We start from the raw sequence: 22623 nt of genomic DNA, 5'->3' as shown, positions 1-22623 counted from the left end.
CTTCACCTTATGTGAGCATTTACTCATTTTTGGGTATCTTCTTTTTACAAATTGGATTTATCTACTCCCTACACATGGATTGATGCCATTGGCCCATAGGAACCTTAATTGGACCATAGTCTAAAGATTTCTGAAAATCTAGACCCTTAGACTAAGGTTCTTTATACCTATTTCCAATTAATTCCAATTGCACATTGGAAAATTCTTTTTGAATTTTTGTTTCAGGGGAACTCATCTGAATTATAAGAGATATTTTTCTATCCAAAAATATTCAAAATCTGAATATTCTCTCTCTAGAATATTTTCTCTCTCTAGGCTAAAATAGTTAGAAACAAGGTCTTTATATTTCTGAAGAGGGGTTGATTACAGGGGAAGATACTAGACATCAAAAAGGGGTTGGGAGAGGAATCTTACAAATTCGCTACCTGGGTTGCCACGTTGGTATTGATATCTCCCCCGAGCAGGAGCTCACTTTGCTTCTTCTGAGTATTTGGGAGAAGATTCTATACTAGAGCTCGGTGAGGCTATCCTTAGTAAGAAGAGTGGTGGTTGTGATCTAGGTATTTGCGATCTAGGTAGTACTGTCGCCACCATGTGGTACATCACTTTGTGTTGGGTGTTTTCTTGGGCAAGTACAACGTGTGATCTGGAACTTCTTGTGGGCCATAAGTGATGGGCGGCAGTGAGCCAGGGCCAAGATGGCATGAGGATGTTGAGATGTCAAGATCAACATGAGCTGACACTCACGAGGCGCATGCATGACCGTTCAACATTTATATCACTATGGGTTTGGTAGCTGCCACCGACATATCTTCACCATAGATTCTATAGCTGGACTACACCAACTAGTTCAAACATACCCACTCCTCATAGCGTGTTCATATTATGGACCGCTTGTATATAGTCCATTATGTGTGTTAGTCACTTTATCTTCTTTGTAGACCTCTTTTTTTGTGTGAAGAAGAAGAATTTTTAGCCTCTCGCCTTATGTGTTCTCTTCTAGGGTTTGTGTGAGTGTGTGTGTGCTTGTAAGAGCTCAAGATCTCTCCTCCCCTATATCTTTTTGTGGTATCAGAGCTTGGTTCATGCTAAGGGGTGCTGAGTGGCAACTAAGAGAAGGACATGAAGCGGTACGAGGGTAAGAGCTTTATCTACTCTGCCCCCTTTGTGTTGGATATTACACCCTTGTCCCGAGAGCTCTTTGGGAGGCACTAGAAAATGAACTCTGATTGAGGAGCTTTCTTTGCAGGAGGAGAGCTACAAGGTAACTACACTATCTGTTGGTGGAAAAAAAGTTTTTTGGGCTAAAAATGCGTTTCGAGTATGTTTGGAGCTCTGTTTTTCAGTTCGCAGGCGCTGCTAAGTTTTGATTCTCTACAGAACTGTGTTTTTAGAACTGGAGGAAGGGAGATTGGTTGCGCAGACACTGTGTGTGCTAAAAAGAGATCTCAAAGTTTCCATTGGGTGTATATATGAAATTTGAGGTCACTAGTTGTGATAGTTTGGGTGCAGTATAGTACCACTGCTCTGCAGAGAATACATCAATTTTTGCAGGTCAAATGAGAGTGCTATTTTTGGTAAATTTGTGTTGCAGAAGAGATGTCAAAGAATGGAATAAACCAGATTGTTGCAGAGAAGCTTTACAAGAACAAATTCCATGCTTGGATGTTTGAATTGATAAATTTTCTAATGGGAAAAGGTTATTGGGACTACATGGAAGGTGAACATGAGGAGGCACCCGAGATTAATCCAACTGTTGTAGATGTAAAAAAGTTGAAGGATTGGAATATGGGATCAAGAAAAGTCATGCATTGGCTTTTTATTAGTATACAGGACACTATGATTGGGCATATACATGATGCCAAGTCACCTAAGGAGGCATGGGACACCTTGGTGAAGCTGTATGAAACTAACACCAAGGCACAAAAGATTCAGTTGAAGAATGAGCTTCATACTGTGGAGAAGAAGACTATGTATGTGAATCATTATGCCATGAAGAATGAGCTTCATACTGTGGAGAAGAAGACTATGTATGTGAATGATTATGCCTTGAAGATTAAGGGCATTATGGAATCCCTTGCATCAATTGTGGTGTTTCTGTTTGATGACGAGCGATGATAAGGTGGAAGTGTGTCGATGTGGTCTCGGGCCACAATACAAGGCGTTCAAGACATCTATTCCGACTCGGGAGAGCATTCCCAACTTCATAGATTTGGTGTCAATGCTGATCATTGAAGAGAAGAACTTGGGCGAAGATCAACAGTCTTCTCACAAAAGAAAAATAGTTCAAAGCAGCAAGTCTTCTACACAAGTGTAGGTAGAGGTCGTGGACGTGGCCAAGGTGGTGGCTGACCAGGTAATCAGAATTATGGCCAATATAGCAAGAATAGTCCCAGGATTCACAATAGCAAGACACAAGTGGAAGAGGCCAGTTTAGAGGCAGGGGGAGTCAAAGAGGTCATGGTAATTGGCAAAGGTAGCATAATGATACACGAGTTATTTTTACTGTGGTAAGCGTGGACATGTGCAAGCAGATTGCTATAAGAAGCAAAGTGACATGTAAAATGAAAAAGTGAATCTAAACAACTATGCATCCTCTAGCAGAAATAATGAGGATAATGAGAGGTTGTTTGTTATGCAACATGTGGTTAATGTGTGTTTGGAAATGATGTAGCAGCATGTAAAGTTGATGTATGATATGTTGATTCAGGTGCTTTAAGCCACATGACAAGTCATGGTGACTAGTTCAAGGAAATGAAGAGTCTTGAAAGACCAAGTTTTGTTGAAACACGGGATGACACTGCTCATCCGATTGCCCATGTAGGAGATGTGCCATTGTCTATGTAGGATGGTAAGGTGAAGCACCTTGTAGATGTACTTCATGTTCCAAACATTACAAAGAATCTGGTTTCTATTGGCCAGATGATTGAGATGGGTTTGCAAGTCCGGTTTTACCACCATGATGGCCGCTATGTAGAAGACTTTAAAGATAAGTGCAACTTGGGAAAATGGCAAGTGAGTGAGCAAAATGTTCACATTGAATTTAAATAAGGCTAAAGTGAGTGTTCAATGTTTGCAGATGGTTCAAGAGTTGTTGCATATATAGACATTTGGCATAAGAGAATTGGGCATGTAAATGTGCAAATAATGAAGTCTATGTAGACTATAGAAATTACAGGGCTACCTAAGTTTAAAGTTGAAGGTATGCATAAAGTTTATGAAGCATGTCAATTTGGAAAGCAAACAAAACATGTATTTCCACATGACATAAATTTGAGCAAGAATGTAGTAGATGTCGTGCATTCAGATGTATGGGGTCATATATGAAGAATATGTCTATGGGTGGATGTAGGTACTACGTAACATTCATTGATGACCACACGAGAAAAGTATGGGTGTGTTTCATGATTCATGAGAAGAGTGAAGTGTTCTCTCATTTTTAGAATTTCAGAGTGAGGATGAAAAACAGATAGGAAAGCATGTAAAGTGTGTAAGGTCAAATGGAGGGGGAGAATACTTCTCCAATGAGTTCTCTGAATTCTTGCGAAAGAATGGCATTGAGAGACAATTTACATGTAGATACACTCTGCAGAGCAAAATGGAGTTGCTAAGCGAGAAAACATGCACATTGCAGAGATAGCACGAGCATTGATGGTATGCCGCATAACTATTGGACTGAGGCTATTTCTATAGAAGTTTATATCATGAATAGGACTCCTAATGCAGCCATACATGATGTAATGCAAGAGGAGAAGTTTACTGGCAAGAAACCTGATTTCTGTCACTTAAAAGTTTTTGGATGTGTTACATATGTGCATGTGCCAGATGCGTTTCATACTAAGCTCATCCAAAACTAGAAAAATGTGTGTTTATTGGGTATTCGCTTGAGCAAAAGAGATATAGATGTTATAATCCTACTACACATGAATTGAGGGTAAGCAAGGATGTTGTATTTGAGGAGATGAGTAGCTGGTATGCTAATGAAAAAGATATTATTGGGGCTGATTTAAGTGCAAATGTGGTTACACAGAATGCAAGTCAGCAATCAGAGTCATTGAGTGGACCAAGAGAGTCCTCATCCAGCGGTTCTACTGATATACCATGGAGTGGCAGGCTGCATCACATAAAGGCTAAGAGAAAGTGGTTGAGCCCCTTGGTATGCCTAATATTTTTGTAGGACATTCTCTTGTTGATGGAGATTCTAATGGTACGGGGATAAGCTTGATGAGGACACCTGGTGTGAAGAAGGCTATGGAAGCCATGAATGCAAAGTAACAAAGATTTGGAAGAGTCAAAAACCTTGTGTAGAGGTTGACTTATGATGGTTATGTGGTACATCAATATGCTTATATGGCAAAAGTTGCAGGTTGTAGAACCCACATGTTTTGATGAGGCTATTGGGAGAATGCTATTTTTTATCGCTAGATATGGTGGAAGATTATAGTTAAGTAGACAAACAGGCCATGTACTCCATGATGAACTTTGTAGACAAATGGATTCACTCCATCCATCGCTAGTCCGAGTCGAATATGGCGAGCCTCCTCATGAAAGGCTACCCACTTCTCTTCAATGCAGGGGAATCTACGGGCACACACATAAAACCATCCGTGGACCTAGTGTTACGGTGCCAAGTCATCAATCCTGCAATGGATTTGCACTTGAACATTGTTTTAATCCAAGGAATGATGGGAAAGTGTCGTAAAACTTTTGCTGGTACCCTTTGTCCTTGCACATCTTGTCTATATCGTGATGTACCACAATGTGGACATTGTACTGCATTGTTAACTTCTTATCGATAAAGAATACAATCATTTGGACAAGCATGGTGTGTGTTGTAGTCCATGCCAATCGAGTGCAACATTGTTTTTGCTCGTTCGACTACGGTCCACTGGAATCTCATTATCTTATGGCAATATTTAATGTTTCAATAAGCTGTTACACAAAATAGACCGGCTAAGAAAATGCATATAAAGGTACATAACTCACTAATTGCATATGATATCATCACTTACGCAAAAAGTTTTTATACGCTCATATCAGACCATCCAAAAATCGATTGCAAGTTTAATATGGATAGACAAGCACGTAAAACAGGCACATGTGCTCCAGGATATAGTGGTAGACGAGCAAGCCTGTGTAGCTCTTTCTCTTCTTGGGAAGCATATTCCACATGTCGTGTGATTTCTTCTACCCTTTCGTGTTCCAAACCACGATCTTCTGTTCCATCATATAAGGTATTTATCATGTCATCCATGCATGTTCTAGTATTTGCTCCGAATCCACCTCAAGTTCCTCGGGTTATTGGATCACCTCGTTTGTGGCTACTTTTGTTGGTCTCCATCGCTCAGGCTAGATATCCACTGGTTTGTCATTGTTGAAGCACGCATTGCCACTAATTAGATGTTCCAATTGCTCTACCGAAAATATTTCCCAATTTTTTTGTATGATTGCGAATTGGTCGACACGAGCCACTTGGTATTTGCCAGCGAGTACATGGGCAAAGTGTCGTCTCCTCTAAATCAAGAAATTTGAGGGTGTTGCATCGTCCATGGTTTCCATATTGATTTGCAATGGGAACAAATGCTTATTTTTAGAGGGGGATCCTCCCTTAAGTATTTGTGGAGGGTGAAAGTCGGTGATATGGAATTTGAAATGTCGAGGGCGTGCAAGATCTGGAAAGATTTTGAATTTGAATGAAAAGTAGTGATCGTTGAAATAAGCCTCAAAAAAGGTCGTGGAAACAATTGTGGAAAAGGACATCAAAATATTGTCAAAAAGGACGCCAAAACTGTGGTGGAAATCAGCGTGGGTAAAAAAATGACGCTTGTTTCCATGTTATTTTTTGACGCTTTTTTCAACCCTGATTTTGATGCTACTTTTTTCGACGTTATTTTGATCCTGATTTTGATGCTTTTTTCGACGTTATTTTGATGGTGTAGGTTTTTATAGTAAAAAATAGTCTCGCTTTTTTTGTGTTTTTGTGCATGCGCATGCGTTTTCCTCCCTCAAGCATCAGGTTCGCCTCCTTTTCCCTCACTCCCCTCTCCTCTTGGTTGCATGTGTTGTAACATGTGTGTGTGTGTGGTGATTAAGGATAATTTTCTTGTTTTTTGCTTTTTTCTTTGTTTTGCAAGTTCTCTCTCTCTCCCAAGCTCTTCTCCACTTCCTTACCACTCAAGCAGGTTCACCTCCTTCTTTGCCATCACTCCCCTCTCCTCTTGGTTGTGAGATATGTGTGTGTGTGTGATTAGGGATGAATGAATGTTTCTATTTTTTGCTTTGTTCTTTGTTTTACAGGTTCTCTCTCTCCCCTAAGCTCTTCTCCACTTCCTTACCACTCAAGTAGGTTCACCTCTTTCTTTGCCCTCCCTCCCCTGTCCTCTTGGTTGTGAAATGTGTGTGTGTGTGTTTAGGGATAATGAATGTTTCTGTTTTTTGCTTTGTTCTTTGTTTTGCAGGTTCTCTCTCTCTCCCAAGCTCTTCTCCACTTCCTTACCACCACTCAAGCAAGTTTGCCTCCTTCTTTTCCCTCCCTCCCCTCTTCTCTTGGTTGCATGTGCATATGTTGTTGTGTTGGGAGATATGTGCTCTTATTCAAGTGCCCATGTGGGCTTTGTTATGTGTGTGTAGAGACATGTCCCGCACTCCAGATGAAACATCGGCTTACTCTCCATCCCTCTCTCCATATGCCATGTCGCTTGACCAATTTATGGGTTTTTTGGCACAATCCACGCTCGAGCAAAGAGCGATGGCACAACAATATTTTGGGAGAGGAGCGGGCACTTTGGTCGCACCATCAGAGGCACCACCACCACTAACCCTAGTTCACCAATAGAAACCCCACAAAGAGCCGCCAGAACCCCTTCCTCAGGTCGCTCGTCCAACGCTCGCAGAGGACAACGCTCAAGTGGTGGAGGTGGAAAAAGTTGATGTCCAAGTGGGGGCACGGATGGTTCTACGCCCCCACGTGAGCATCCTTCCCCATGTAGCGCCAGAAGCACTCCACGCTCGCGATCATCTTGACGTTTCGACACACACCCCACACCTGATTGGAAAAAATATTATACAATTGTCAATGGCAATGTGGTTTTGGATGATGTCGGGCAAGAGATGAAGAGGTGCATCCACGAGCTTTGCCACATTGTCTTTATTAATGACTTTATGACTTTATGGCCAAAGTTAGATAAAGCTAAGGAAGAATGAGTCATTAACCAAATCAAGGATGAGTACAAGCCGGTTGTTTGGTATAGTGATGTCGTTCTCATAAGATGGATAAAGGACCACATGGTGGACGTCATGAGACATTCGCGGGGAGATGTGACTAGGAGTGAAGGCAGGGGGTGAGAAGCCTTGGTACATCAGCATCATCGAGGATTGGAATGAGGAGAATCAAAAGTATGCAAGAAATCCCCAATGCTACAAGCAACAAGAGGATGCGGCAAAAGCTTGAATGGAGAGCGTAGGAAGCTCTCACCTTGGAAGCGACGGTTGGGATGCATTCCATGTCTACTTTGTATCAATTCTCATCTTGTATGTTTCATTTGATGTTATGTTATGTTTATTGTTTTTATGTTATGGTACTTTTAGAATCAAGTGGTTGGTCGACTTGCAAAACGAGAGAAGAGGAGAACATTGCTCGCTGCCCCCATAACACGTACTTTTGTTTGGAGAAGCTTGAGCAAGAAGGCGTCAACCTCAATTGGGGGAGTGTTGCAGATATGGTAAATGTGGCAAGCCTTAACCTTATGATTTGTATACTTGCTTTGCCATTGCATGTTAGATCATTGTTTTGTATACCAAAAAAAGCATCTTGTATGGTTTTTGTAGAGACCAATACCTAACCCTGAGTGAGGGCTCCACATAGAGTGGCCTTTCCCATGTCTTTCCTCTTGTACATACATATTTTGGTCAGCTCACATCTTTGTTTGAGCTTGTATGGCTTGTATGCAACTACTTTATGCAATTTTGGTCATCGAATATGAAAACCATTTTGGCTTTCCATACCATACTATGGTCTTTTGTCCGCTCATCTCGTCAGAGCTTGTAATATGGTCTTTGATATGTAAATTTCACATCTTGTGTAATATAATTTGGCCATTGTTTGCACTTGTGTACAATGTACATACTTTGTAATGTCAAAAACATTCTGGCACTCCAACTTTTCCAACAAATTTGCTTCGTTCTTTATATCAGAGTACTGTTGACTTTGGTACTCTATAAGTTAGGCATAACGGTGCATCCAGCTACAAGCATAGCTGGATGCACCATTATGCCAAAAAAAAATTATATCTGCACGCGTCAAAAGTTTCTACATTCACCGAACCGTCAAAAAATTCTTGCATTCATCCAAATAAGCATCTAAATGTTCTGCATCCGTGAAATAATCGTCGTAATACGAGTCAAAATAATCATCGAAATAGCAGTCAAAATATGTGTCGAAAATGCCGTCGACATAAGAGTGGAAAAATATGTTTATTTCGATGCGTATTTCGATGCGTATTTCGATGCATATTTTGACGTTTCCATTTCAACGCTTATTTCCACGAGTATTTTGATGTTTTGGGATTTTTTAGCTTAGTTCTAAAGCATCGAAAAAGGCATGGATAATGGCCCCACGTCTTTTAGTGTCTCTTTTTAGCTTCCTTTTTTGGGGTCTTTTTAGCTTCCTTTTTTGGGGTCTTTTTATTTTCGGCTTTCCCATTTTTCATGTGATGTGACCTTGGATTTAATGGTACTAAGGCATTTTTTCCATCTTCCCGCCTTACCGTTGTGGCAAGTGGGGTTTTAAAGATGTTGTGACACTTGTCCTTCATACAGTTGCTTACATGGCCTTTTGCATTGTTGATGTGGCTCGGGCTGGCGCATACTTGGTCACTTACTTTTTTGTCATCCGAGCTTTGATTTATTGCGACAATCAGGGCTTTTGCGGTCTAGCCATCCTTGTGGACTCGGGACCTTTCCCCAGCTTGGTTATTTTTTGAATCTTCCGTATCGACCTCTACTAGTGAGATCATGCAATAGCATATGCTCTAGAACCGGCTCCTGGTCTTCTACTTCTTCTTTATCTGGTAGGATTTCCACTAGTTGGCCTTTGTATTTCCTCATCCTAAAGCCATTGAGTATTTTTAAAAAAGGTGTACCATCCAAGTTTTCTAGGGTAAAAGTAATTTGGGAATGGTCCTATCCACCAAATCTTGAATTTTCCAAGATGAGGTCCCAACTTGTTGGCATGCAATAAGTGGGTGTATAAGGTGAAACATAACAGTGATGGTAGCATAAGCAGGTACAAGGCTAGATTGGTATAGCCAAAGGATATGCGCAGACACATGGGATTGATTATGAGGAGACATTTGTCCTAGTTGCAAAAATGGCAACTGTGAGAGTTGTGATTGCAGTGGTTGAAGCTAAAGACTGATATTTACATCAAATGGATGTCAAAAATGCGTTCTTGCATGGTGACTTGCAAGAAGAGGTGTATATGGATCAACCACCATGTTTTGAGGATAGAGGTCACCCAGAGTACGTATGTAGGCTTCATAAGGCCTTGTATGGGCCGAAACAAGCTCCATGAGCATGACATGACAAGATTGCTAAGTATCTTGTCACTATTGGTTTTCATATGACAAATGCAAATGGCTCTTTGTATATGCACAAGAGTGATAAGGGTATTTTCATCACCATTTATGTAGATGATCTTATTGTTGGGGATGACAACTTGAATGAGATTGAGCATGTGAAAAGTCTTCTAAAAGGAAGTTTGAGATGAAGGATTTGGGAGATCTGCGCTACGTTTTGGGAATTGAGGTCATTCGCACACTTGAGGATATTTGGCTATCACCACACAGAGATAGTATGTACTAGACATGTTTTCCAAGTATGGGATGGCTGATTGTAAGCCAATCTCAGTGCCATTACATCAAAATGGCAAGCTTAGTGTGGATGCAGGTTATTTGTGGAGGATCCCACTATGTACAGAAAGATTGTGGGGAGTTTGATCTATGTCATGATCAGTAAGCCAGATTTGAGTTACATTGTTGGATTAGAAAGCCAGTTTATGCAGGCTCCATGCAAACCACATCTTAATAGTGTGGGACGCACACTTTGGTATTTGAGGACCACTGTTGATATGAATTGTTTTATGCAACAAGTGTACCATTGGAGCTATATGGGTACACAGATGCAGATTGGGTAGGTAGCATCTCAAACAGGAGATCTACCAGTGGATTTATATTTTGGGGAGTGCTGTTATGACATGGAGTAGTAAGAAGCATCCCATAGTTGCCTTGTTGAGTACAGAGGAAGAGTATAGAGGAGCTGCGGTGGCAGCATGTGAGGTAACTTGGTTATGCAAGCTACTTGTTGCTAATTTTGGGTTGCATGTGGAGAGAAAGGTTATTATATATTGTGACAATCTTAGTAGTATATAGTTGGCAGGAACCCAATTTTCCATGCATGGACGAAACACATTACCACTTCATCAAGGAGAGAGTCTTGGCAGGCGACATCGACTTGTCCTATGTCAGCACACAGGATTAGCTCATTGACATCTTCACGAAGGCCTTGGGAGCTGAGAAGCTTTATAAATTTTGAGATATGCTTGGATTTCATGAGCTGGAGTTGAGCTTGAGGGGGAGTGTTGAGATGTTAACCTCAACATGATATGACACTCACGAGGCGCCTACACGACCGTTCGACATTTATATCACTGGCAAATTTGGTAGCTAGCACCGACATATCTTTGCTAGAGATTCTATAGCTGGACTACACCGACTAACTAGTCCACATCTACCCACTCCTCTTAGCATGTTCACATTACGGACCGCTTGTATATACTCTATTCTGTGTGTTAGTCACTTTATCTTCTTTGTAGACCTCTTTTGTTATGTGAAGAAGAAGAATTTTCAGCCTCTCACCTTGTTTGTTCTCATCTAGGGTTTGTGTGAGTGTGTGTGTGCTTGAAAGAGCTCAAGCTATCTCCTCCCCTGCATCTTTTCAGAAGAGAGTTCATTCAGCCACCACAGAGCATAGGGAGGCATGGCCTCATCGATCCTGCTAACAGAGTCGTGCCCTACTAGGCAAGTTGATTGGTAGAGGACTCCTACACAGTGGGGTGAGCCCTGGGAAGGAATTCCTCTTGGCCTGGATTTCAACCCGCACTCCAAGCCTTGGGGGGCTGTGGCCACATAGTACTAGATGGATCTTCACAGAGATGCAAGCCCATGATTTTAGTCCAACCTCTGAGGATAGATTCAGAGCTAGTCTACTTCGTGTTTGGGATCATCTTAGGCTAGCCCTCAAAGATAGTGTGTTCTAGTTGCCTTAGAGGAGCATCCTTCGACAGCCCTTGGTTTGGAACCCCCTAATTTGTTTACCCATGGCCACATGCTAGGGGCCCAACCGCATATATCCTTGGGAACCTTGATCATGGGACCAGACAGGTCTCTTAGAGATTGGATTGTACACAGGAAGTTACCTTCTAGGAGGAATAAGAGAGAGGCCTGACAGGGATCTGAGGTAGAGACAAGCTGAGCATCGACATAGACTCAGCTATTCGTCAAGAGTGGTTGACTCCTATTCCAGACCCAACCCCCCCTGATGTGGTTAGGCATGTTTACCATACAGGATATTCTTGTGGCGGTCCATGGAGCATATGAGGACAGTGGTTTGCTCACTTTCTCTATTAGATCCCATGGCAGACTCGAGAGATCAAAGCACCCCTTGGAGGATCTCAGACGCTACACCTTGCAGAGGGTGAGGGTGATTGGTTTTCAAGCACCAAAATGGCATAGAGATCCAGCACCCGTCCAAGGTGGACAGGGAGACTGAAGAGCTGTTCTCTCTACCGTGCAAAATAGTTCTCATAGAGTACTACTGATCAACAAATGAGTTGAGAAACACAATGTCAATCTGAGGACTCGACCCGATTAGTGCATGAAGGCTTATCCCTTGTGGGAGAGCTCACATACACGAACCACCACTTGACGATTCAACCATTCAACACCTCAATCAATCTCTCAATCCCTTAAACCCACTACACTAATCAAGAGAACAAGCAATGCATGGAAATCTCTTAATCCCATTCAAACATTGATTAAATCTTAGCTTTCCCTAATGCCAGCAAACCCATAAGCGTGTATCTACTAACCCACAAGCTTAAGCAAGCATAGAATGTAACATTCACAAACCCACAAGCTCATGGAGAGAGTCTATCCATGAATAACTCATTGCCAATGAAGTGGGCAAGAGCTTGCATCAATGGAGACTACACACACACACACTACAAGCATGCATACACAAGAGAAAGAAAGAAGCATTCAACTAATCATAGATTAATATACTTCAATGATGCTAAAACAGATTAAGAGAAAGAAGTGGAGCTATACTCATTGGAGCTTGATGCTCATTAGAGTACAATAGAGAGAGTTAGAGAGTTGCCATAGCTTGAGAGCTCTTGAAAGAGCTTCACTCTCAATAGCTTATGAGAATGGCCAAAAACGTCCCCTTTCTTTAGTTAACATCTCTTTTATAGAGATGTCACTAACCCTAGACCTCTTTCACACATGGGCGGACAACCCCATCAGTGAGCCTTGCTTAATACACTTAGAACTCTCATTTAGAACCCACATTGGCGTAAAACGATTTACATTGCACTGCCACATAAAAATATGGAAAAATTATGTGCGTCTTTATGTTCCCATGGCTACAATCCCGCTCTCTCGCATTAATTGCTTCCGGCCTCCTTCCATAATCCGTGTTCCCGTGAGTGAACATTCCACCCTTACTAAATCGCGCACGTCCTCGGGCGCGGTAGAAACAAAAGCTACAAAAAACAATGGAAGATAAGTAAAGTCTTTTATTGAAAAAAAACTAGCAATGACTATCTCACACGTGAGCATGCAAGTGAAAGGCCGATTAGAGTTTTAAAGAGTGCTAAAAGAAGCGAGTAAAGACTAGTCAAAGTGAGACTAAGTGGTAGATAGTGCTATGCAAAGGCAAGTGTGCTTGTACACCATAGGTTATGACCGCAGTCCCAATGTCCTACAAGTGTTTAAGTTATTCCTAAGTGGCAAACCTACTTCTAAATATAAGCCATGGTGGTTGGACCTTTCTATCTCAAGGGCGACAGACCCTTTTCTTTCTTTTTGACATAAGGAGTACCCCATGAAGATGAGGGCATCGGTCTCGAGGGCCCATAATGTACCCCAGAGTCCTATCAGTATCTATCAAGGCGATAGAGTCCTTGCAGGTCTTCTTCTTAATCTTTTAGACATCAATGTTCACCCCATGGAAACCAAGGCATCGACCCCAAGGTGTTAAAACAACCCAAGGTCTTACCAAGCATTCCACATGGCCGTAGACACGTCATGTCTCAAGTCAATTCTATATATTTTTTAGGGCATGTGTTTCGTAAAGTTTTTATTAATCATAGCACCTAGCCCATACCTAAGAGGTAGCTACCATTAGGGATAACTAATATACTTCAAGAGCATAAGAATTTGGCATACTCCGTTGGCATATATCTTACACCGGCTTCAAATAGAAATACCTTCTACTAAGTCCTCTAAGAATCTAGAAATCACTCACCACTAATTTAAAACTTAAACTAGCCAACTGTGTGTGAACATGCAAACAATATATGCAAAAGAGAAAAGCACATAAAGAACAAAAGATTATGATTTGAATACACCTGTTGTAGTGCTCGTTGATGTTGTGCGTTTGTCCTGATGTGCAGATTGCTTCTCTTTGCTCTTTGTAGGCATTGCATGTCTCCCCCCTTCCTAATTTGTGTGCATGGTAGATGGACTATTGGGACATGTTTGTATGCTCTTGTTTAGCTGAGATCTCTACAAAATGTTTTATTAACAAACAAGAAAAGAAAAGAATAAAATTTGTTATTGGTGCCAATCACCGAATATTACCGAGGGGAAAAACCCAATTGGAGAAAAGTGCCATGGCTTGTTGATCTTATTGTGGAGTTGATGAGCTTACCCTTGCACTAGCGGTGGATCCGTGTCCACTTCTGCTGGAAAGATGGTATCAATCACTTCAGGATGCAAGGACAACCCTATACAAAAGCCGGCCTCTGGAGAAGGTGGTAGAGGAAGGAGTGCTTCCTCGCTAAAATATGGCATTGGTTCTATGGGAAGGTTAAGCAGACAATTTAGATTTTGGAATCGCTCAATATAGGTGCTCATAGTGATCCAAAATTGACATGTTGAGGCTGGGGAAAGAAGGGCTTGCAAGATAGGTGGTTGCAAGTCGTTTATGCATGTATCCCTCCATTGTTGTGCTTGAACCTCCTCAGGTAATCTACGTTGATTTGGTCCTCGGTCTGGTACTCTCACATCAAGAAGGTTATGGCGTTGGGGTGTAATTCCCACAATTTGTTTCATTAAGCCCGTGCCATATCATCGAAAGTAAGAGCGGCATAGCCAACAAATCTGTAAAGCTTCCCCTAATACGAGTCGTGCACATTCTTAACAATGTGGAAATGGATGATGCTGTTGATAGAATAAAGTGACAAAGTGATGCCCACAACAAATTTCACCTAAGGGAGCATAAAAGTACCTAGAATGAGTTTGAAAAGGAGGAGCACTATAACCCTCGTGATGTTTAGGTTGAGTACTATCAGGGTCAATGCATGGTGGACATGTATCTTGCCAAGTATCCATCAGGAGGTATCTGGGCATAGAACAATGAAATTTAGAAACTTCAAACTTTATACACTCATATCCATCATTACAGTCCCTATCAAAAACAATGTAATTAAGACCATCTCAAAAAGAACACAATCCTGTAAAGGCAGAAGGAACCACATTAGTAAAAGTGAGACTATTCAAACACTGATCTACCAAAGAGCTTCAATTGTAGTATTAATGCCTTACCTTTGGTTTTGGGTATGTCCTTCTTAAGAGGTGGGAAGGATAGCAATTGTCAAGGAATTTGAGCAAGATAAGAGGATTCAGGAAGTGAAGTGCTAGAATCTATGCTCAAAGGAGACTCATGTAAAGTTGGATTTGTCTTAGGTACACAAGTTGATGGTGGAAGTGTGTAACAAGGAGAAGTTGGGACAACAGGTGATTCAATACATGTTTGGGGAAGGTCAACACAAGGAGATTTGTAGGTGCTATCGTAACCACCTATCCTATCTTGAAGAGGTTGTGTTGATTTCCTTTGCACCTACTGATATGAAAAACCAAGAGTGGCTTTTGGAATCTTATTGATACACTCTTCTGGCTCTAGCAAACCATGGCATTTGGGAAGCCAAAGTGCTGTTGCACCCTCATAATAGCCTTGTGGTTTAAGAACATGCTTTGGGACCCAATGAGTAACAATCTGAGGTTTAGGCTTGGAAAAGATATGCTTTTTAGGAGGTTTAGCAACTAGGCTAGATGGTACAAGTTTGTACGCATCTTTGGGTAGCCAAATTGACAATTCCTTCTTGCCTGGTCTTCTTTGAGGAGTGACTAGAGTAGTTGGAACATGCCAGCCATGGCCCTCATTTGAGGACTCATCGATTATCCACATCATTTGTCTTGGATCTTGAAGAGCAGATGTTGAAAGTGGGTTGTGTAAGGTAGAACTACCACCCTTTTAACATGATAAAACTTGTGGAGCAGCAGATCCCAAGATGCAATCAGAATCAATTTGCAATTTGTATTGTCTATTCTTCCAATCTAATGAACAATTGGTAGCACTTAACCATGATCAACCAAGAACAACCTCTACCACTGCCTTGGACTTTCTAGCCACATAAAAGGGAACTGACATCTGGTGATCCTGAATGGACATCATAATGACACATTTTTTCTCTATAGGGTTATCTTCACCTGAGAAGCTTCGTAAGTCAATAGGAATGTGCACAAGTGTTGGTTGTCCCAAGGCTACCCATGTGTCAAATGAGAGAATATTATAATCTGCACCAGAGTCAATTAAGGCAGAGACAAAGTAGGTAGTCTCATGAAGATGAAGACACACGTGAATACTGAAAGGATCGACATATTGTTCATCAGTAGCCAACTGTAAGGTCAACAACAGAAGCCTTGCGATGCTCCTTAGCTTTTGCAACTCTAGGTTTAGCTTCTTCTTGAGCCTGACGTTTAAGTAGGTCATGTGCTTCTTTCCATGTGTGGGCAGCATGCATTTGTTGAAGCATGGCTTGAGCTAATGGTTCATTGTATTTCTATAGACGACTTCCATTAATGAAGTTAGGCATTTGCTCACCTTCTAGTGTCTCTAAACGCACTGCACCACTAGGAGTAAGCTCATTAATCACAAACGGTCCTAGGCCACGTTTGTTGAGCTTTCACTTATGCTTCTTGAGTGTGTACAAGAGCACACAAGGTCCCCTTTTTTGAATCGGCCAGTTGTTACATTTCGATCATACCATTGCTTTTGTCTTCTCTTCTCGGCATACATCCCCATTACCGCCAATACGTGGGTCTCATCAAGCTTTTCCAATTCATCAATGCGTTGAGAAATCTCATGACCATTCCAGTCCAATTGTTTAGCAACTCGTAGGGTAGGTACAAGAAATTCAATGGAAAGAATTACATCTAGCCCAAAAGCAAGCTCAAATGGGGTTGCACCCATAGATGTTTTATAGGCTGTTCTATATGCCCAAAGAACTAAGTGCAACTTTTGCTCCCAATCAGTCCTATGTCCCTCAACAATCTTTGTGAGTGCTGTGTAGAGAATCTTGTTAGTACTCTTAGCTTGACCATTGGTCTGGGATGATAGGGTGCAGAATGCTTGTGAATTACCATACATTCTTGAAGTAAAAACTCTATGACCTCATTCACAAAGTGCACACCTTGATCACTAACTATTTCAATAGGTAAGCCATAGCGTGTAAACACGTACTCATACAAGAACTTGGCTGTGGTTTTGGCATCATTTTTGACTGTAGCCTTTGCCTCTACCCATTTGGTCAAATAGTCAGTTACGACTATAATATATTCGGCATGCGTGTGATGAGCTGGAGGTTTAATGGGACCAACAAAATCAATACCCCATTTGGCAAAAGCACGTGTGCTTAACATAGGCCGCAATGGCATATTGTCCTTTGTGATGGGAGGTTTGGCCCTTTGACAATCGTCACAACGTTTTACATATTCTTCGGCATCCATTTGTAAGGTTGGCCACCAAAGCCCAGACCACCTAATCAACTTAGCTATGGTATTTCCCGAGAAGTGTCCACCCCCAACACCTGCATGTGATGAGTCAAGATTTTTAAGTAGTCAGCTTCACATACACACATGCGCAAGTTGCCATCCTTGCCCCTCTTGTTGAGTTGGCCCTCTATCAGCATATAGTTGGCCGCTTCAACTTCAATAGCATGCTTTGGATATTTAGGAATTGTTCGATCAGTATTACCATGCTGAAGATAGTCCACAATATACTTACTCCAACTTGGTGTAGTTGAAATTTGGAATAATGTGACATTTGAATTGGTTGTGGAATATGACATGAAGCACAGTTATGAACAAATTTTTCAGCATTTGCATGCATGGTAGGCCACCATTTCCCATCCTGAGATATACGTCGCACACAAGTAGTAGCTGATGCATGGATTCCACCAATACCCTCATGTGCCCATTCCAAGATCTCCTCATATTGGTCAGGGTTAGGTATAAGCCGCAACACTCCATCATTACCCTGACGATATAATCTCCCTGAGATTAACTTGAATGGTCGCCATAGGTCCACATTAGGACCTCCTAGTTGTCTCTGCCCACTTGTCAAAATTTCTAAGATGGGTTCAGACCATTTAGGAGCTGTCTCTACAAGGAAAAGTGCTGAATCTAACATATCATCATCCACACCCACAGGAGCTTCTCCAGAAGTGATTCGAGACAAATGATCTGCCCTAAGATGAGTTGTTCCTTTTTGGACTGCCACTTCAAAATCAAACTCAAGAAGGATGACAAACCACCTCACAATCCTTCCAGTTGCACAAGGCTTATTCACCAAATATAGCAGTGCTTGATGGTCCACAAAAAATATAAATTTGTTTGCCAAAAGGTAATGGTGAAACTTTTTCACAGCATATATCATGGACAAACCTTCTCTTTCTGTTGTGGTATAATTCTGCTCAGCATTGTTCAACTGTCGACTAGCATATGAGATTGGGAAATCCTTATTATGTTCTCCCGTGTAAGATTCCTCCCCCAACCCCCTTTTTGATGTCTAGTATATTCCCCTGTAATCAATTCCTTTTCTAAAATATAAGAGATCTTGTTTGTGGCTGTTTTAACCTAGAGAGAGAAAATATTCTAGAGAGAGGATATTCAGATTTTGAATATTTTTGGATAGAAAAATATCTCTTATAATTCAGATGAGTTCCCCTGAAACAGAAATTTAAAAAGAATTTTCCAATGTGCAATTGGAATTAATTGGAAATTGGTATAAAGAACCTTAGCCTAAGGGTCTAGATTTTCATAAATCTTTAGACTATGGTCCAATTAAGGTTCCTATGGGCCAATAGCATCAATCCATGTGTAGGGAGGAGATAAATCCAATTTGTAAAAGAAGATACCCAAAAATGAGTAAATGTTCACATAAGATGAAGAGTTGAAAATGTACAAGGTTTATTAGTAAAAAACTATGAGCAATAAAATTTTGACACATATGTAAGGAAGGGGAATTCTTTAAAGGAGGTGCATATTTCACATGCTTGAATGAGTTTTAAACTCAAAAATAATGTGATATTTTTATCTCTCATCTCTCTTGAACCAAACCAAATCAAAATGGAACCAAACCGAATCAAAAAGTAACCAAACTAGGTCCAAATCTAGTCCAAATTCAACCAAACTGACTTGGAAAATTCTAGAATCAGTTTGTTTGGTTAGGAGCTCAAATTTTCCTATAAATAGAAGCCTCCCCTTGTTGAAAAAAATATAATGTCTTATGCATTGTTACTCTACTCCACCTAAGCCAAAATATAGTCTCTTATGCTTTGTTACTCTACTCCACCTAAGCCAAAATATATAGTCTCTATGCTTGTTACTCTACTCCACCTAAGCCAAATTAGATAGAGTCTTATGCTTTGTTACTCTACTCCACCTAAGCTAAAATATATAGAGTCTTATGCCTTGTTACTCTACTCCACCTAAGCCAAAATATATAATGTCTTATGCATTGTTACTCTACTCCACCTAAGCCAAAATATAGTCTCTTATGCTTTGTTACTCTACTCCACCTAAGCCAAAATATATAGTCTCTATGCTTGTTACTCTACTCCACCTAAGCCAAATTAGATAGAGTCTTATGCTTTGTTACTCTACTCCACCTAAGCTAAAATATATAGTGTCTTATGCCTTGTTACTCTACTCTACCTAAGCCAAGAACTGTGAATTCTTTAATATTTCACTAGTTTTTGATACTTCCCTCTTTCTTCAATCCCCATTGGTGGCTCCATCAACATACTAAACCAATTGATTGGTTGGGGGCCTCTACCGTGAATAAAGAATCAAGGAAATCATAAGGTAAGTATATTGAATTTTGATCTTTTCTATGATTTCTCAATGATTCTCTCTTCTCAACCCCTCTCAAGCTTGAGAAGTTTAATTGGTATGGTTTTTTTTAAATGCTATTGAAGTTAATTGGTGAATAGTAGTGAAGAGTTACATAATTTAATAAATGCTATAGAAGTTAATTTCCACCTATATTTAAATTCTAATGGTTTTTATAATTTCTCTCTCTCACTCAAGAAATGGTCATACTCATGACCCATTCTCAATCCAAATGAAGCTTTTCATAAAGCTTTTCCTTAATCCAAGATTAAGCTATGCTTGAGGCCAAATTAATGGCTTTTGCTATGCTTTTAGTTTATGCACATTGATGATTCAATCCATTATGGATTGATGACCCAATTAGAGACCATTCTAATTGTTTTCTTAATGATCCAATTAGAGACCATTATGGATTGATGATCCAATTAGAGACCATTCTAATTGTTTTCTTAATGATCCAATTAGAGACCATTATGGATTGATGATCCAATTAGAGACCATTCTAATTGTTTTCTTAATGATCCAATTAGAGACCATTATGGATTGATGATCCAATTAGAGACCATTCTAATTGTTTTCTTAATGATCCAATTAGAGACCATTATGGATTGATGATCCAATTAGAGACCATTCTAATTGTTTTCTTAATGATCCAATTAGAGACCATTATGGATTGATGATCCAATTAGAGACCATTCTAATTATTTCTTTAATAATGAGCTTTATCCCTTAGAAAAAAATTGAGATTTATCAGTCATAGTAGCGGAGCTATGGCAAAATTTTTATAGAAATTACGCATAAAATAAATTCATTCAAAGCATAAAAAGAGGACTTCCTACCATATTCTAGGAACTATCATCCTAGATTAATTAAAAGAATTTTATTATGCATGGAGATGTGGATGGATGCATGTAGATGTAGATGTATAGATGTAGATGTGAATAGAGATGTGGATGTATGCATGTAGATGTAGATGTATAGATGTAGATGTGGATATGGAGGTGGATGTATGCATGTAGATGTAGATGTATAGATGTGGATGTGGATGTATACATGTAGATGTAGATGTATAGATGTAGATGTGAATGGAGATGAGGATGTATGCATGTAGATGTAGATGTATAGATGTGGATGTGGATGTATACATGTAGATGTAGATGTATAGATACGGATGTGGATGTGGAGGTGGATGTATACATGTAGATGTACATGTATAGATGTAGATGTGGATGTGGAGGTAGATGGATGCATGTAGATGTAGATGTATAGATGTAGATGGGAATAGAGATGTGGATGTATGCATGTAGATGTAGATGTATAGATGTAGATGTGGATGTGGAGGTGGATGGATGCATGTAGATGTAGATGTATAGATGTAGATGTGAATGGAGATGTGGATGTATGCATGTAGATGTAGATGTATGGAGGTGAATGTGAATGTGGATGTGAATGTATGCATAGAGATGTAGATGTATGCATGTAGATGTGAATGTACACATATAGATGTGGATGTATGGATGTGAATATACGATATGCGATGTGAGGGAATCTGAAGTGATGAGATAGAAATGATGTGATGGGATGAGTATACATATAAATGGAATATGGAATAAGTAATGTAGATTGATGAAGGATGATGTGGAAAAATGAAAGTTAAAATAGAAATTGTGTTGTAAACTGTTTGTAAATACTGTTTGTAAATGCTGTTTGTAAATGATTGTTTTATGTCAAGAATGCTGGGGGGAGCATTTTGACCGTCTTGTGATTAAAGTCGTGATGGTAAAGTTGCAACTGCTGACGGGGAGTCAATGAAGGACGTCTCGCGTAGCAAGGTCGGCCGAGGTCTTGACCAGCCTCGGTGCGATTAAAATGGTGAGCTTCCGGTACGGTGGATGAGGGGCCAAGGAAGCGGCCTATGCGTGAAGCGCTAGGTTACCTGCGAAGGATCCTAGAGGGTGCTGACCATACGGTGCTCGGGCTCTGGGTTGCCTAGGATACCCACGCGTGCGTCGAGGAAGATATTGGAACAGAGTTGGAGTTGTTTTCTGAAATCGAGCATGGATCTGGTTGATTGACCTTGCTGGTCTTCAATGGATGAGTCCATGGCTCCTTATATGGATCTGTTGGTTGATCTTGCTGATCTTCAACGAGAGTCCATCTTGTTAAGTGATTATATTGCCAAGTATTATGGGCTAGGAACTATCGAAACGGCTCCTGAGCGTTCTAGTTGCCAATGATGCCATAGATACTCTGATGAAGGAATGATGGGAAATTAAGAATCAATTGGATAAATTGGAAGATGGTGATAATATGGTTTTATTAAAGGATTGTTTTAAACTGGTTGAATCTGGTTGGAAAAAGGCAATTTCATATTGGGTGTGTGAGTGGTGTGACTAGTTTTATTTTGCATGAACATCCGGCTAGGGGGCCTTGGAACTCTTTTCCTTGGTACCCGGGACAAAACCTAACCAAATTTTTAATTGGATCCCATCACTACAGTGGTTGGGCGGTTGGCTAACCCATGGGATTGGATGGGGTTAGGCTGGACTGATGGATCCGTAAATCGAGACTCAAACTTTTGTTTTTACGATAGAAAAAAATAAAAATAAATCCCGGACAGAAACTGTTCTATGGATAGGAATCAACGGCTGTGCCTCTTGAATGGGGAAAAAAGCGTTGATCCCAATGATCCAAGTGCAAGTTTCTTCCTTGAACTGACTAAGTATCTTATAGATGTAATCGGATCATCTCGATCAGAAATGACCTTGACTACGTTAGAGTAAAAAGTTATCCTGGTGGAATCGCCCGTGCTTTCCGGTAAAGGAAGTTTTTCCGGGTTCGGTTTTGGAACAACCGACGGATTAGTCTCTTATCCGGATATCCGTGGGCGAGGCCCCGAGTGTGGGACCCCTGTCCCGCGCGAGAAGTGCTACTTCCGCTGCCAGTACCCCGAATCCATTGCTCGGTGGGAACAGGGATCTTACAGTTGGTATCAGAGCATTTGGTTAATAAAGATCAACTGAGAAGACAAATATGTCAAAAATTTATCAAGAAGCACAAAAAGGTTATAATTGTGTGATATAACTCATACAATTTGATATTCAAACTG

This window comes from Cibotium barometz, chromosome 30, assembly GCF_041138505.1.
Source record: "Cibotium barometz isolate CiBa-2024 chromosome 30, ASM4113850v1, whole genome shotgun sequence".
Classification (NCBI taxonomy): Eukaryota; Viridiplantae; Streptophyta; class Polypodiopsida; order Cyatheales; family Cibotiaceae; genus Cibotium; species Cibotium barometz.
The sequence above is the reverse complement of the archived record's forward strand: the minus strand, read 5'-3'. Positions refer to the sequence as shown.